This window comes from Primulina tabacum, chromosome 13 (assembly GCF_025594145.1).
Source record: "Primulina tabacum isolate GXHZ01 chromosome 13, ASM2559414v2, whole genome shotgun sequence".
Lineage (NCBI taxonomy): Eukaryota > Viridiplantae > Streptophyta > Magnoliopsida > Lamiales > Gesneriaceae > Primulina > Primulina tabacum.
Window position 1 is genome coordinate 4,581,651 of NC_134562.1, and position 18,612 is coordinate 4,600,262.

Consider the following 18,612-nt stretch of genomic DNA (forward strand, 5'->3'; position numbering starts at 1 on the left):
AGTTCTCTAGTATATTTTAAACAGAATGAGTAGTAGACGTTTAACGTTTGTAATTGACTGGAAAATTTTTCTGAACAGACATCAGTGCGTAAGTTGTAAGGAAGTTGATATTAAGAGTTTCAGTTGGCATTGTTAATCCTAATAAAGTGGGTGCTTACAGAAGCTACAAATATAAAAAAAAAATTAGTGAATACATTCTAGAAACAGAAAAATGGAGACGTAGAAGTTCTTTATTCTTTGAATTTCTATAAACAATCACTTTGTCTTTTCATTACTTCTATAATTATTCAAAGATTTCAATAGACTCATTCCCTATTACTCATCAATTACCCATTGATCTTTGAAGGTCGAGATCATATTTCTATTGTTGTTAATACTAATAGAGGTCACCTGAAGAAAAGAAAGTTCAAAATTTGTAGTGCTTTATTCACCACCCTCTCAAGAACCATCATCCTACCAAGTAGTATCAGAACGAGTTTTCTCAACATCTGAACCCATATATCCAGAAGTGATGACATCTTTCAGAAAAATCCATGTGTTCTCCAAAGAAGAGTTTGATGACTGAAAAATAGAATGCAGGCTCATCTATCAGCCCATGAGTATGACATGTGGTACGTCATTACTAACGAACCAATCAAAATCATGAAGATTAACACTACAGTAGCCATTATAGATGGTGCAACACAAATACTAGAAAAGCCACGGTCAAAATAGACTATTGTTGATGAAAAGAAGGCAAACCATGATAATTTGGCAAAAGAAATATTATACAAGACTTGACAAAAACATATTCAGCAACATCGAGATGCGTGCCATTGTAAAAAAAATGGGACAAGGTGATTCGACTCTATGAGTTAAATGATCAGATAAAATAGAACAAACTCAGGATAGAAATGCAGAAATTTGAAAAAATCAAGATGAAGTCAAGAGAATCTCTAGATGACTTTGACGAGAGATTCAATAGCATTATAATCGAATTGACAGCTCTGGGAAAAGAGTACATCAATAGAGAATTTGCATTGAAAGTCATAATAGCCCTTCCAATAGAATGAGATGTGAAAACTATTTCCATGAGAGAATCAAAAGATGTATATAAAGTGGAATTTCATGACTTGTTTACTGATACAAAGGCATACGACTTTGAATTGGAAAGATGGAACGGAGAAGAATCTATCTCAAACCATCCAACCAAGACCCATGCAGTGACCGTTGCTGACTCAGTGCTGGAGATGACTGCTGAGCAAATTTACAATGATTCTATTCACTATTTGTCAATAAATTCTCAAGATTTTCGAAGAAATGTAACAGAACCTATCAGAATCCAAACATGAAGTTCAAAAAGCAGTCACCATCCGACGACATGGCCTGTTTCAATTGTGGGAAGAATGGTGACTTCATTGCTGATTGTTCTAAGCCCCAAAAAAAATGATTACAAGAAGAAAATACATAAGGGTAATGACAAGAACCCCCAAAAAGTTCGTAAGGAAATGATTGCTGAAGAAACAAAAGTAAGTGGGCTGACTCCAGTTATGAATCCTCTGAAGAAAGCCAATCCAATGAAAGCGATGCTGAACAAATTCAATGTCTAATGGCCGATGTTGATTCAGACACAACTACTAATGAGGTATTTGATTTTGGCTCTGATGAATTTACATGAGCTGATTTAATTAAAGCATCACATGACATGGTTGATGAGTAGTCGAAGCTTTCTCAATCATTCGAGGAAATCAAAGTTGAAAGCAAGATCTTAATTGATCAAATCAATAAGTCCACTTGTTCACAAGAGGACACTTTCAATGATCTTGAAGTCGAGGTGATTAAGTTAAAGACTAAGAATGAAAGTGTGAATTCTAATTAAGGGACTGCTAATTGAGAATCAAAAGTTATCTTTATTGATAAATGAAGGAATAAATCTTCGGTTTCATTAGACAAGATGCAAGAACTACATATATAATATGGAGAAAGAACTAGTCTCGGATTCAGTAGTCATGAGAGCACTTCTAAAACCAGTATCCAACCGCAGTTGAATATATGCAAAGAAAAATACATTCACTTTGTTAAATCCATTACAATTTATGAACGTAATGAACTTATCGTTCATGTATAAAAATTTATTAATCATATTAACAATGTTAGGAATTTTGGATTAGGTTATGTTCAACTGTGATGTACCGTACTTTAAAACTACTTAAAATTTGCAGAAAATGAAAAAAAAAATTCTTAAATAAGTAATAATCTCTCAAAATGAAATAGAAGTAAAATGTTTGTCTAAATAGTTGAAATGTAAAAGAGCTTGTAACATGTACTTGTTTAAACAACGTGAGGTAATTTCAATAAAAGTAAATGAATTTAACGTGCATAAAAATTTTTGAAACTAAGGCGGTCATCGGGTTAGGCCTCCTCACCGTCCGAGCCAATTCACTGGTCCCCGCCTCTTGCCTCCTACTATTCGTCCTCACCTGCATCGATCAAGTCTAGTGAGTCTACAGACTCAACGTGTATAAACTGTGAGTAGCAAGTAATATATAATAAAACCACATGCATTTTAAAATAGTCCATACATACTTCAACTCTAAACATACTTACATAAACATAGACGTGCCATAATTTAATAAACATTTTCATAAACATGCTGCATCATACATACTCAAACATGCATAATCATCATCATTTTGCGTAGATATATGTTTCAAAGAAAGTGACCCATAACATAATGCGCCTGATCAAATTAAACAACAGTACTGGGCTGGCATGGATCATCACAGCCTTTCGACCGAACGTCCACTTCCACGTACATAAGATTCCCCGGTCATGCTTTACTGGGTGGATTGGTCCCTGGTTATGCTTTACCTCTCTCCTAATCAAAACCTGGTCATGCTTTAACGGGGTGGAGAGGTCCCCGAACACGTTATCCGGCTTCCAAACCCGTAACATAATTGTTCACAAGACAATTCGTATACCTCAAAAACATAAAACATTTTCTTTTACACGTGGAACATACTTATATAGCATTGAGGGCTTCTTTGGATCTCGCTTGGGCGTCTATGACACATACTAAAACAAATTTTTTTTTTGCCAGAATGCCTGGCGCTAGGGCGGTAACATTTTACCGTTTGGCCGCGCCTGTCTAGAAGGCCTGGCGCTCAGACAGTAAAATCTTACCGCTCGAGCGCCGCCCAGTTCCAACGAAGCCTGCAACTCGAAATCCTCAAGAAACAAAAGTACATTTTATAACAGTTTGAGCAGTCAAACGAGAAAAATCATAACTCACTCGTCTCTTGTCCGAAAATCACGAGTTTACTATCAAATTGAATATATAAAAAATAATACGTTTTAAATTTTGAATTTTTTCCATAAAACCGACTGAAAATTCGCAGGATTAGAAATGACAGCAGATTCGATTTTTGAGATCTAAAGGTTGTTCCAAAATCGTTTCAAACATCATTTCTCAAACATTGCATAACATAAACGGTTTTTTACACACAATACACATTCAAATATTTATTATGACAAGATCGATGCATAAAATAAAATAATATACATGCCTTGATAATTATACTCACAAAATGATGAATAACGACGCGAGGGGATACGAGAATCAATCCGAGACGGCTTGTGGCACGTTTCTTGCTACAAAAAGAACGGAAGTCTACTAAAGAAAATTGTAGGGGAAGGGTTGGCTGCTGAATATTCTAAGAACTCTATTTTTTTATCAAAAGAAAGAATGCCAAGTGTGTGCGTGAGTGTGTGCCGAGTGTGTGTGTGTGTAGAGTATAGAAACGTGTAGGGGTGTGTGTGTATTGATTAGGGAGATAATTAGGGGTTAATTAGTTTTAATAAAAATAATAATAACCAATTAACGTGATAAATAAAATACTATTTCACAGCTAACATAATAGAACCCCTTATTTTAAATAAAATGCACAAGTGTCAAATTTTCAAGATTTAAAATCTTCAACTAATCGAATTAGTATTTTTGAAAAGCTTAAAATCATAAAATCACCTAATAAGTTAAATTAAGTTGTAAAATGCTTAAATTTCATAAATAATTTAAAATATCAATTTCTTGACTTGAAATAAAATACCACAATATTCATAAATAGCATAGATCATCACCGGTCTCTTTTTCCGATCTCGTATCAAATACTCGCCTGAAACATAAAACTCAAGAAAATATTTTAACGTGCATCAAATAAACATGTAATAATTTGAAATAATGCAAATCATAAATCATGCATCGTTAAAAATCATTTTAAAATTAAATAAATAATTAACAATTTAATAAATGTATGAGTTTACGTGTACTTATTTTGGGCTCTACAATTCCTCCCCCACTTAAATAAATTTCTTCCTCGAAATTAAATCTTACCAAACAACTTCGGGTAGCGACTTCTCATATTTGCTTCGGCCTCCCAAGTGGCCTCCCCCACTGATTGATTCAGCCACTGGACTTTGACAAACTTGGTCACTTTGTTCCGAAGTCTCGGCTCCTGTCTCTCTAGAATTCGGACAGGTATTTATTGATATGACAGTTCTGGAGCAAGCTGCAATGGCTCAAAACTCGAAACATTCGAAGGATTTGCCATATACTTCCTCAGCATCAAAACGTGGAATAAATTGTGTACTGCGGCCAAATTAGGCAGTAGAGCTACACGATAAGAAAGTGTCCCAACTTTGTCAAGAATTTTTAATGGCCCAATGAATCTCGGACTCAGCTTGCTTCTCTTACCAAACCTCATAACACCTTTCATAGGTGGCACTATCCTCACGAATATGTGATCTCCTATGGCAAATTCGAGATCCATTCTTCTCTTGTCAGCATAACTATTTTGGCGACTCTAGGTGGTCTTCATCCTGTCTCGGATCTTGACCACTACATCTGCAGTCTGCTGAACGATCTCTGGGCCAAGTTCTGATCTCTCACCAACTTCATCCCAATGAATCGAAGATCTACACTTCCTTCCATACAGTGCTTCGTAGGGAGCCATTCCTATAGATGATTGAAAATTGTTGTTGTAGGTTAACTCCACTAGGGGTAGTTTTGATTCCTAATTCCCATGAAAATCAATCACACAAACTCGCAACTAAATATCTGAATCACTCGCTCAGACTGGCCATCTGTCTGAGGGTGGAATGTCGTACTGAACAACAACTTCGTCCCAATAGATGCATGTAAACTCTTACAAAAGGACGATGTGAATCTCGGGTCCTTATCAGACACAATAGAAACTGGGATCCCGTGCAATCGGACTATCTCTTGGATATAGAGTCTGCATACTGAGTCGTGGAGAAAGTCGTCTTCATCGGTAAGAAGTGTGCCGATTTAGTAAGTCGATCCACTATAACCCAAATGACATTAGTGTTAGAGTAAATGCCCTGTAAGCCAACGGTTGACTAGGGAATTTATTGACTCAAGTGAAATAAACAATCTTTATTTTAATATAATTTAACTTTTTATGGTCTTGTTTTACTTTATCTGTGTATCCATGCAATCAACATTGATAAACTCCTTGATTATACTTTAATACAAATGAATCGTAATTCGATGTTGAAACTCATTTATAAACACTGTATGATCTAAATTCATTCCTATTCGATTCAGCCTCCTAAAACATGGATAAACGTCGCTTGGGCTCGAGACTAGCATCTGTGATGTTGTGTACTGCGTTTCATAGTAAGGGCATAGAGATGTCCAAACATGCAGATGGGTAGTCATATGATGATTATACCAAACAACCCTCCTTCGGACTTTCCAAGTGGTTATTATTCATCGAGAGGATAAATCCATGGTTGTGATTGTACACCATTAGTCCTTACGACCCGGGACAACACTGAGGCTCTATATGCTATGGCTGTGCTTTGACTCGTTTACCGGCTCCAGGAGAGTCATCAGGTGGCGAGGTTGGGTACAGTTGCGACACATACAGGAGCCAGTGCATTGTAATCTGGGATTTATCGCTCACCTATGGGTGTGGATATCCTATATGATCTGATGAAATAATAGTGCGTGGAATCTCTAGCCAGAGTATGAGATGTATATTGGAGAAGGAGTTCTCCAATGGTATATGCGATGACACTATTTATAAGTATCACACAGTTATCGAATTATTTTGCAACCCTCGATGAACCAATGGTTGCAGATTCGATTAGGATATATGAGATGAAGGGACCGTACCTTACATCAATCATAATCGACTGGTTCTTGCAGGCACTATCAGTGATACCTAGGGAATCATGGGGCGATGCTACTAGATGCTCTTACCATGGTTCGATGGGTTTAATCAGAAATATGATTTCTGACATTCTCATGATCATTTGTTGATGCATATATTGGGGCAAATTAGGGTAAGCCCGAATAAAGGATTATGTCCTGAATCACAAGGAGTTGTGAACCCATGGCTAGCTGTATCCCTGAACCATTGAGAGTCACACAAGTACTGGATCATTTGTTCCCATTGAGAAAATAAATTAAAGGAGTTGAATTTATATTATGATATAGTAAATTCAAGGAGTTGAATTTATGATAATTAAATTTTGAGAAAATAAATTCAATGATTTGAATTTATGAGATAGTAAATTCAAGAAGTTGAATTTATGAAATTTGGAAAGAATAAATTCAAGGAGTTGAATTTATAAAATTTGAGGATTTAATTTATTAAACTCAAAAGTTGAGTTTATTAAATATTAAATTTTGGAGGTGATTAATTCAAGGAGTTGAATTTTTAATTTAAATATTAAATTCAAATGTTGAATTTATAAGGATTTAAATTAAATGTAATTGGTATATGTATAATGGGCTTGTAGGAGTATAAGACCAACATACATATTATTAAGGTTCTTAATTGGACTTTAAAAGATTAATTAATTAATTAAACTTGTTAGACTAGAATAATTAATTGATTAAGCTTACTAAGTATTTAATTTAATTAATGGGCCTTAAGATTATATATATGTGTGTTAGGCTTAGGGTTAAACACAATTCATTCACAATTTCTGAAAAACCCTAGCCTCCACTCTCTTTGTGTTTTTCGAAAATCGCTCTCCTTTTTCTCTCAAAAATTTCGGCCTCCATCAAAGAAAATTTGATTTATGCCGCCTCTCGATTTTTAATCTCCAACGATAAATCTTTCTATACTTTCTAGTGCAAGTTAGAAGAGGAACAATTAATCCAGTCGTGGACCGGATTAGGAGATTGAAAAAAGAAGATTTGAAGAACATACGTGAGATTTAACACAAAAGCTACGTTCTCTTATACCGGCGTAGTTGGAGCCAAGTGAAAATTGTTCACCAAAGGTAAAAGTTTTAAATATCCTATGTATGTTTAATTTATAAAACCATACAAGTGCTCAAACAAATAATTGTAAAAATAAAAATAAAATTTTAAAACTTACGCTGTGTTTTGGATACGAGAAAACCGAGATCCAACAGTGATATCAGAGCCAAGTTTTTCTAAATCGTATGGTTTTGATATTGAATAATTTGTTTCTAACCACACAAGAAAATTTTTCAGAAAATTGATGCACCATAAAAAGTTTATTTTTCCAGAAATAAAAAAAATAAGGCTGCCCGGAACTGTTCCGGGAAGTGTACTGTGCGCGCCTGCGCGCAGCGTGCGCGCTGTGCGAACGTCGGCACGCCGCGAACGATGGCGCGCGATGAGCGCTCGTAGCGTGGGGATCGTCCGTATGCTGCGCGCCCTGTGCGCCCAGGCTGCTCGCAACCTGCCCGATACGATCGGGCAGCTCGGGCGGCTGCCCGGTAGTGTCTCGGGAACCGTTCTGGATAATGAGCTGAATTGTTTGGGCCTAGGATGCGATTTTCTGATTTTTCAAAACTTTGGATTAATTTGATATTTTATGAAAATGAGTTCAATTTATTTTTTTGAAAAATTAATAATTTTTTTGTAAAATAAATAATTAAAATATTATTTTAATTATTTATGATAAAAATGATTTTTACAAGAAATCAATTATTATTGATTTACTTGGTGTTTATTTAATTTATTAAATTCTTTAATAATTGTGGTGGTTAGTAATAAAATTATTAGATACATGATTTATCAATTAATTAAATTTGTTTAATTAAATTGATGTTAATATTTGATATTGAAAGCATGAAGGATGATCGAGAGTCTTGACCAATGTGTTAGGTGTATGTTAGTATTTTTTACTATTATTATTCATTTTGTTAATATTTGATATTATTAAAGTGGGCCTGGTTTATGGCCCGTTCCCATCCCATGAGATGTATACCTTATGTGTCATGGCTATTTAAATATAATTATTAGAAATAGTGGGAGATCAAGACTGAAAGATGGTGGGCCCGATGCACAAGATAAAGACATGTAAAATATTGGAAGCTCTTATAATAGTTGCATTTGCATCTCTTCATTCATCTAGGTTTTGGACCTGGATCCATATCTGACTCACATGGATCTAATAGTGTTGACGATCGATCATTCTTATTTATTGTTGAATGTCATATTATGATATATATGTGATATATAGTAGTATGCATATATGTATATTATTAAATAATATAGTTGCATGAATCCGAAAAACATACAAACTCGTGGCACACGATTTTATATTAAAATGATAAGACAATTTTAAAATTAAAATCCCTCATTTTGAATAAGATTCAAAATTTATATCAAACAGCAAAAGTAAAAATTAAAAGAGTTTAATTTTTCCTTGCCTTCCATCAACCGTGGTTGCATGTTGATCGCTACCCGCGGACAGTGTCTGGCTCATATTATTGGGGATGCCTTGACGCTGGAAAGCTGTGACTTCCACCGGTGATCGAGCAAAACTTGCACTGTGAAATCCCTAATAAAAATATAGTTTTGTATGCTCAATAATTAATCGCAAGTGCACGATGTAAAGTAATAGTATAATGTACGTGAGTACGAGTATCGTTCCACTGGAGGCTGTATTTGACAATTATTATTTTCAGTTATTAAATCTTTAGCAACGAAAATTGATTGAATGATTATTACTACTATGCTCAAATAAATACGCAAATAAAATGATTCAAGAATTAAGTAATGAAATATAATGTCTAAAATGGTTGAGTAAAATTCAATAAGAAATGGATTTGTTGGAAATATCGGTTCACCTACCCCTCGTTAATTAATTAATTCGTTCGATATTGATTATATCCTTCCGACAGGATTTCCTATTCAATTGAACACACTCTCTAGAGCTATGCCAAACTAATTCTACTCAATGAAGTAATTAAATATCTTCCATTATTTATCAAGAGTGAATTGCATGTCGATTTATGAAATCCCCTAGTTTTCGACCCTTAGGACTATAACTATCGGCGCGTATCCAATTTCATATACCTACGTAAATTGTAGATCCACGGATTATACTACTCGTTCCTATCACAAGTTATTCTCTCGAACTCACTCGCAATATAAAATTGTTATTAAAGTTAGCTACGCTTTAACAACACGATAAAACAATAGTATAATCAAGGATAAATCAAAAATCGATATGTGAATTAATTATATCAAAGTTTGGGGTAGGATCCCCTTAAATCCCAACAAATAATAAAGTTTAGCTACTAGAATTCATAATGAAAATAAAAGCAACAATGTTTCAAAGATAAAAACTAAGTTAGAAATACTAGATTTGACAAAAATTGCGAGGAACGACGCCCGGAAATCTTCGAATCTTCGATCCAAGCACGAAAATCTCTCCAAAGCTTCTGGCGGCTGCTCAATGAAGTCTGAATGAATGAAAAAACGTCCACCATTCCTTTCCATATCCTCCACATCCCAAGACTAAGGCAAGTAAACGGAAAAGATATTTTTTCCAAAAATAAGTGGCGCTCGGGCGGTAGAAAATTACCGCTCGAGCGCCACATCTTCTGTAATCTTTCTTGAGGAATGCGGCATTCGCGCTCGGGCGGTAAAACATTACCGCTCGAGCGCCACATGTTCTGGAAATCTCGCGCTCGGGCGGTTGAATGTTACCGCCCGAGCGCCATATCTTCTGTAATTTGGCTTGTGAGTCACTTCTCGCGCCCAGGAGGTAAATTTCTACCGCTCGGGCGCCAGTCTTTCTGCCCATTTTTGCACCTTTTTCTCCGATTTTGGTTTTCCGGTCATTTTTCCTGCAAATTTGTCACACACAAGTGAAACATGATCAAATGCATATATTTACTCTTGAAACGAACAAAATGTAAATGAAATGTACACATGCATAATGAAAACACACACGAATTAATGCAATAAAACATATAAAAACCACGTCTATCAACCCCCCTCATACTTACCTTTTGCTTGCCCTCAAGCAAAATAGGTTACAGACTACAACTAAAACAAGAAACAAACACAAAGTGAAAGTATTAAAATAAATAGAATGATGGCGAAGTAGCAAACTGACATCTCCTGCCTCAGCGGGTTTGTGAACCACATCCACTTAGTCAAAACACACATTCATTAATATCCCCTTCAAAACATCGCACAACATTTGTATCTTTCCAAAAGGCATGGCCGTGTGTGCTGTGGATTTTTCTAGCTTGTGTTTCAGACAGTTTTATTCGCAAATCATGTGGGTCGTCGAATCAACAAGTCAACGCAAATTTCTCTCTCCTGAGTTCTGTTTCTATTCGGGACCAACCAGTAAACACATAAAGCGGTAGAGTTTCATGGTAGAACAACAAAATTTAGGGAGTCAATAGCCATAAGTGTTAAGTGTTTCAGAAATATGGGGAGTACGTAGATCATTTTCACTATGCATTTGTCAGAAATTTTCTCTGACATTCCTCAACGCCTTACATCTCCATCTTTTTAGCCTTGGGATAGGATTTCATCCCTTTTTGGCTCCCCCTCACCTTACATCCCCTTTTTTTTCCATTTTTTTTATTTGCGCATAGTTTTCTCATGCATACTCCCTAGGCTTTGGATATAGGGTATGTTTATTTCTCTGGCATAGGGATGAATTTTTAGGACTTATGCACGATTGGGATGAAGGATGTTTGAGGGATATTTTTGATTTTCTACTTGAGTTCATGCTACTGGTTAGTCATATTTTTCAACAGGTAATCATTCAAGTTCTACTCACATCTTATGTTTCTCCAGTTCCCCTCACAGATTATTTTGAACTTAACTGTCATCGACACCACTATTAAAATCCACTATGTGTGTATAAAACGATTTCAATTCACCCGAGGATTCATAACGAGTGATAATACTAAGTAACATGCAGTTCGTTTATCCCATAATCATCATTGACTACCAATTTACTAGTTTCACCATCATCTTACACTCATGCACAACAAATACAAAAAAATGACCCCCTCATACTGAAGGAGTGCAATGTCCCCATTGCACAAAACCGAAACACAACAATGCAAACACTAATGCAGACACAGAGAAAATTAATGCAAAATAAATGCCAGGTAATAAATAAAACATAAAGCAATAAAAGAAACTTAAATAAAAATGCGAAGAAAGGGTAAACAGTGAACTCCCCTGATCAAGGTCCCTCCTCATCGTGCTCCGGTGGTGACACTCCGGCGGCATCCCCTTGCGGAAGATAGTCATACTGAAACTGGTAGGGGGGGATGAACGGCGGACATGGTGGTATGGTCCCTGGATCTACTCCCCCGTGGATGAGCATAGTGCGCATCATGGAGTCGAGATGGGAAAGATGTGTCGCGACGTTGGCGTTGACCTACTCCTGGTGAGCCATGAAGGCAAGACTCTCGTCCATTTTATCGTTCTGAGTGCACCTGCGGGGTTGTGGGCGACGAGGGATGACAGTGCTTGATCCACCTGCCTCCTCTTCTTGAGTGGGGAAGTCTACTTGTCGCTTTGCCCTCTTCCGCTGTAAGTCATCTACACAAATAGCCTTCATCGGCTGCAACCACTCCTCATCATCACGGAATACAACCCCGCCTGGGCACACAACTCGGATATGATGGTAGGAAAGAAGAGGCCGATGTGGCTGTTATTTATGCTCATCATGGTCTGAGAATGTATGAGTTTGCCCACATTTATGTTGTATCCAGTAGTCAAAGCAAACAGGAGCACCGCCCGCTCTTTTTGCACCTCGCTCTTATGCGAGACCGGCATCATCCTCCGGGCCACAAACAGATACCACAGAGCAATTCCCGTTTTCAACTACTTCTCGTCAAAGCAGCTTGGTGGTCCGCCCAACGGTTTCCACATCGCGCCCGGATGGCACAAAGTCTCGATGATCATCGTGTAATTAGGGTCCGCAACTAATGCCTCGAATTCGGAGTCATCAACGTCAGCTGTTTTTAATAGGGAGTTAATCGTGAATGAATCAAATGGCACGAGCCGACCTCTAACAAAGGCTTTACCATCAGTTCGTTCACCGGCATTAGCATAGAATTCCCTAACTACAGACACAACTGCCGCCTTAGGTTGCTCGCCAAATTTTACCCATCCTCATCTCTCTAATGCCCCAAGAGTCTCTACGTGTCTATCCTCAAATAGACGATGAAATCCCCTTTCAGCAATGGGGTTTCTATGCACCTTAGAATGCTCAAATCGGGCCCTATCCGCCTCACTCACAAATCGATGTCTATCAAAGGACGAAGAGGAAGAGGAGGAACCGCGATTACCTCGTTGTTCCTTGGGAGCCATGAGGTTGTTGATGGAGATGGTGCCTTGAATGGAGAAGATGACCGAAGTGATGAAGATTCTTGTTTCTTATGAAGATTGTTCCACCTTGCCGGGAATTTGAGTAGGGATCGACTTGCCTGCACAAGGAAATCGAAAAGGGGATGAGAGGGTGTTTAGGGATTTAGAAGTTGCAGAATGAGAAAATGGGAAAGGGGATTTCGCGTTTTTAATTCTAGGCGGGCTCGAGCGGTAAAATATTACCGCTAGAGCGCCAGGTTCTCTGGACTCGTACCTCGTCTTAAGTGTTTGCGCTCGAGCGGTAAAAAATTACCGCCCGAGCGCCGAGCTCTCTGGAAAAGTATTCCCCTCTTTTTTTTGTGTGTGTTAATTAAAACAAAAAAATACAAATAAATAAGACATACCTAACATAAATAAAATATCGAAGTAAATGCAAGATGAGGGAAAGAGAGGTAGTTCTCAATTTATAGTCGAGAGCTTGACTGTCGGTCAGTCTCAGTTCGGTTTGTCTTGGAACAGGGTGATTCCAAGTGGTGGCTCCATCATGCCACTCATGTAGTGCTTTAGGCGCTGGGCATTGACCGTAAATGTCCCATCCTTACCGTCTTGCAATTCTACAGCCCCCGATGGGTAAACTTTGGAAATCACAAATTGACCAGACCATCGCGATTTCAATTTTCCGGGAATATTCGCAACCGGGAGTTGTAGAGTAGGACGTTTTCACCTTCCTTGAATTCCCTTTCGATGATTTGCCTGTCATGCGCACTCTTTGTTTTTTCCTTATACGATAGTGCGAGATCATATGCCAGATTCCGAAATTCCTCCAATTGGTCTAATTGAAGTAGACGTCGTTCACCTGCATCAGGAAAGTTAAAGTTCAGTGCTTTTGTTGCCCAGTATGCTGGATGCTCTAACTCTACAGGTAAATGACATGCTTTACCAAACAGTAGTCTATATGGTGTAGTGCCTATAGGTGTTTTGAATGCAGTCCTATATGCCCAAAGAGCATCATCTAACCTTACAGACCAATCTTTTCGACTGACACCTATCACTTTTTCTAAAATTCGCTTGATTTCTCGGTTAGACACTTCCACTTGACCACTCGTTTGGGGGTGATAGGGGGTAGATATCTTATGTGTGACACCATATTTGCTTAAAAGTTTTTCAAAGAGTTTGTTGCAAAAATGGGTGCCACCATCACTAATGATTGCTCGTGGTGTCCCAAACCTGTTAAAAATATTTTTCTTTAAAAATTTCAAGACCACTTGAGCATCATTAGTGGCATATGCTTCTGCCTCTACCCACTTAGACACATAGTCGACCGCCACCAAAATATATTTTTTTGTGAAAGAGCTGGGAAATGGTCCCATGAAGTCTATTCCCCACACATCAAAAACCTCACACTCAATAATATTATTCAAAGGCATTTCATGACGGTTAGAGATGTTACCTGACCGTTGGCATTTATCACATGCTAGCACATAAGAACGAGCATCTTTAAAAAGGGTTGGCCAGTAAAAGCCACATTCAAGTACCTTAGATGCCGTCCTTGTTGGTCCGAAGTGACCACCTACCTCACGATCATGGCAATGGTGGAGAATTTGACCAAATTCCTCCTATGCAACACACCTTCTGATCATAGAATCTGCACAGATCTTAAACAAAAATGGTTCCTCCCAAAAATAATGTTTCACGTCAGAAAAGAATTTCTTACGTTGATGAAACGATAGATTGGGTGGTGGTGTGCCTGTGACAAGAAAATTAGCGAAATTGGCATACCAAGGACAATTTTTCACCTCAAATAGTTGCTCATCAGGGAACCAATCATCAATAGCCTGATCTACACAGTCATTACTAATAAGCTCTAGTCTAGACAAATGGTCCGCCACCACATTTTCTACACCTTTTTTATCTTTTATTTCGAGGTCAAACTCTTGGAAAAGTAATATCCACCGAAGTAAGCGTGGCTTTGCATCTTTTTTAGCAAGTAAATATTTCAATGCCGAGTGATCTGTGTAAACAATTACTTTGGACAACACAAGGTATGAATGAAATTTGTCAAGCGCAAATACTACTGCAAGTAATTCCTTTTCAGTTGTTGCATAATTCAATTGAACCTCGTCAATGGTCTTACTTGCGTAGTAAATTGTATGGAATACCTTGTTTTGACGCTGGCCAAGCACAGCCCCCACCGCAGCATCACTGGCATCGCACATGATCTCGAAGGACAGATCCCAATCTGGTGCCACCAAGACAGGAGCCGTCACCAAGCGCTCCTTCAAATCCTCGTACGCCTGTAAACAATCAGAATTGAAATAAAAAGACACATCTTTCATAAGTAAGGAAGATAAAAGTTTGGCAATTTTTGAAAAATCTTTGATAAACAGCCAATAAAAACCGGCGTGGCCTAGAAAACTTCTAACTCCCTTTACTGAGGCTAGTGGTGGTAATTTCTTTATGACTTCTATTTTAGCTTTGTCTACCTCAATCCCTTGTTCCGAAACCTTGTGCCCTAAGACAATTCCCTCTTGTACCATGAAGTGGCACTTCTCCCAATTAAGCACCAAGTTCGTTTCCTCGCACCTCTTCAACACGGTTCTCAGATTCTGCAGACACTTATCAAACGTTGCACCAAAGATAGAAAAATCATCCATAAATATTTCAAGAAATGTTTCAATCATATCATGGAATATAGAAGTCATACAACGTTGAAACGTAGCAGGGGCATTACAAAGACCAAAAGGCATACGGCAAAAAGCAAAAGTTTTATAAGGACAAGTGAAAGTGGTTTTCTCTTGATCCTCAGGTGCAATAGTGATTTGATTATACCCTGAATACCCATCTAGAAAACAGTAAAACTCATGCCCCGCTAGTCTCTCCAACATCTGATCAATAAAGGGCAGGGGAAAGTGGTCCTTAAGGGTGGCATCATTCAACTTCCTATAGTCAATACACACTCGCCATCCCATAATTGTCCTGGTGGGTATTAATTCATTTTTTTCATTTGTGATCACAGTAATCCCACCTTTTTTCGGCACACACTGAATAAGACTTACCCATGCACTATCAGATATAGGATAGATAATACCTGCATCAAGGAGTTTGATAGTTTCTGCTTTTACTACCTCTTGCATCTTTGGATTTAATCGTCTCTGAGGTTGCACAAGAGGTGAGTACTTGTCTTCCATCAAGATCTTGTACATGCAGACTGATGGGTTGATCCCTTTTATGTCCGCCAACTTCCACGCAAAAGCACTCTTGTGCGCTTTCAAAACTCCCAACAGTTTTTCCTCCATCCCATCTGTCAAAGCAGCAGAAATAATGACAGGTAAAGTGTTATTCTCACCTAAGTATACGTACTTGAGGTGTGGAGGTAATGGTTTGAGCTCAAGCGTCGGTTGCTCCTCCAGGCTTGACTTCTGAGGGATCAAATCTCTTTGATCTCCTAAGTCCTCTAGTTTCATCCTTATTGGCCTCTTCCATGGCTGGTTGGCATTGAAGTATGCCAATATTTCGGATTTTTCCTCGTCCAATTCATCTTCTCTCAGTTCGGTAGTGAGAGTGGCTTCCAAAGGATCTCCAATGGCATCCTGCACATAGTTAGACACAAGAGCATCAAAAGCATCAATTCTGTAACAACTATCACAGTGCAATGTGTGCTTGAGTGCATTAAAAACATCAAATGTAATCTCTTCCTCCCCCACTCTCAATCTCAACTTCCCCTCTTGAACATCAATCAGGGCCTTGCCAGTTGCAAGGAATGGTCTCCCCAAAATCAAAGGCATCTCCACATCCTCCTCCATATCAAGTACCACAAAATCTGCAGGAAATATGAATTTGTCCACCTTTACCAAGACGTCTTCTATGACCCCTCGCGGGTATTTCACAGATCTGTCTGCTAGTTGCAAGGACATCCTTGTTGGCTTAGGTTCTCCTAATCCGAGCTTCCTAAATACAGATAAGGGCATAAGATTAATACTTGCACTAAGATCACACAAAGCCTTGTGAAAAACGACATCACCAATCATGCAAGGAATAGAGAAACTCCCTGAATCTTTTAGTTTCGGTGGGATTTTGTTTTGCACCAGAGCAGAGCAATTCTCCGTTAAGTTCACCGTCATGTGATCCTCCAACTTCCTCTTGTTAGCTAATATGTCTTTCAAAAATTTCGCATAACTAGGCATTTGCATTAAAGCATCGGCAAATGGAATGTTGATATGCAATTTTTTGAATACCTCAAGAAACTTACCAAATTGTGCATCAAGTTTTTCCTTTTTTAATGCTGCGGGAAAAGGTGGAGGAATAACAATTTTAGATTGTGCAGTGGGTGCTGGTGTCGAGTGGGAAGACTTACCTTTTGAAGACTCAGTCTGTTCATCCTGTGCTTGAGTTTTTTCTGTTCCTCTGGCCTCTAAGATCTTTCCACTCTTCAACTCAATGGCCTTCACTTGCTCCTTTGGATTGGTCTCTGTGTTACTTGGCAAGGTACTCTGCTCTCTATTTGCTATCATCTTTGCTAACTGTCCAATCTGATTCTCTAGCCCCTTTATTGATGCATCTTGATTTTGGAGTCTAGTTTCAGTGGACGAGATAAACTTAGACATCATTTGCTCTAAGTTGGACTTTTCTTCTCTAGGAGGTTCAAATCTGTACATCGGTTGTTTCCCATATTGTTGTCCTCCTTGTGGTCGATTCTGACTGTTTTGACCATCCCATGAGAAGTTGGAATGTTGCCTCCATCAAGGATTGTATGTGTTTGAGTACGGATCATTCCTCGGACGGTTGTGGACTCCCACTTGATTCACTGGTGACTCATTTTGCACATAGAAGGGATTGTCATCTTGACAGTCCTTCACAAAATGTTCACCTCCACACTTTTCACATAATATCTCTTGAAGACACATAGCTGTGCCACCCATATTCAAACCATCCAACTTCCTGTTCAAGATATCGAGTTGTGCAGTAATATCGGAAAGGTCAGTTACCTGGTGAACTCCTGCACTTCTTCGCTGATTATTCCTTTCAGATTGAGGATGATCGCTGCTAGCAGCCATCTCCTCCAACAACTCATATCCTTCCTCAGCAATTTTTCTCAACAGGTTTCCACAAGCAGCAGCATCTATCATAGTACGATTAGGAGTAAGCAATCCATAATAAAAGGTTTGAACGACTAACCCAAGTGGCAGTTCGTGATGAGGACATCTTCTTAATAAATCTTTGAAGCGCTCCCATGCCTCATATAAAGACTCCTGCTCGAATTGAGCAAATGTGGTGATGTCTGCCCGTAGTTTCATGGTCTTAGATGGAGGAAAGTATTTGATTAGAAATGCTTTCGCCATGTCCTCCCATGTGGTGATCGAACCTACAGGTAAACAATTCAACCATGCTTTAGCTTTATCACGTAGGGAGAAAGGAAATAACCGCAACCTAACAGCATCATCAGAAACTCCATTAAATTTAAAAGTGTCACAAATTTCAAGAAAATCTGCGATGTGCGTGTTTGGGTCATCTACTGCAGATTCTCCAAACTGGACTGTGTTCTGAATCATCTGAATTATAGCTGGTTTGATTTCGAACTGGTTTGCCCGCACCATAGGCCTCACAATGCTGGGGCGTGCTCCATCCAAAGAAAGTTGGGCATATTCCAGCATCGGTATGCGGCGTGGCATCTCAACACGTCTAGCATCATGGTGTTCCTCCTCATGATCGTTATGGTGCCTCTCCATCAGTTCTTTCAGTCTCTGCTGTTGTCTTCTGCTGCGGAAAGTTCTTTCAATTTCAGGGTCAAACTGTTCAAGCTCCACGTCAAGTGACTTTGGCATGCACTGGATGAGATATCTGTGAAGAAATCGAAGGTGTCAAACTCTTCTGAAGTCCAAAATCATTACACGTAAAGCCCATGCATTTATTTAATTGTTAAATTATTTAATCAAGTTTAAAATGATTTTTGAGATGCATAATTTATGATATTACATATTTAAATTATTTAT

General features: G+C 38.3%; 1 non-coding gene across 1 annotated transcript; it reads left to right on the forward strand.

Annotated features, from left to right (window-relative positions):
* Positions 1-17,806: 17,806 nt before the first annotated feature.
* Positions 17,807-17,912, forward strand: LOC142523496 (small nucleolar RNA R71). Its single transcript, XR_012814687.1, has one exon. It is a non-coding gene; the product is annotated as a small nucleolar RNA R71 (small nucleolar RNA).
* Positions 17,913-18,612: the final 700 nt, after the last annotated feature.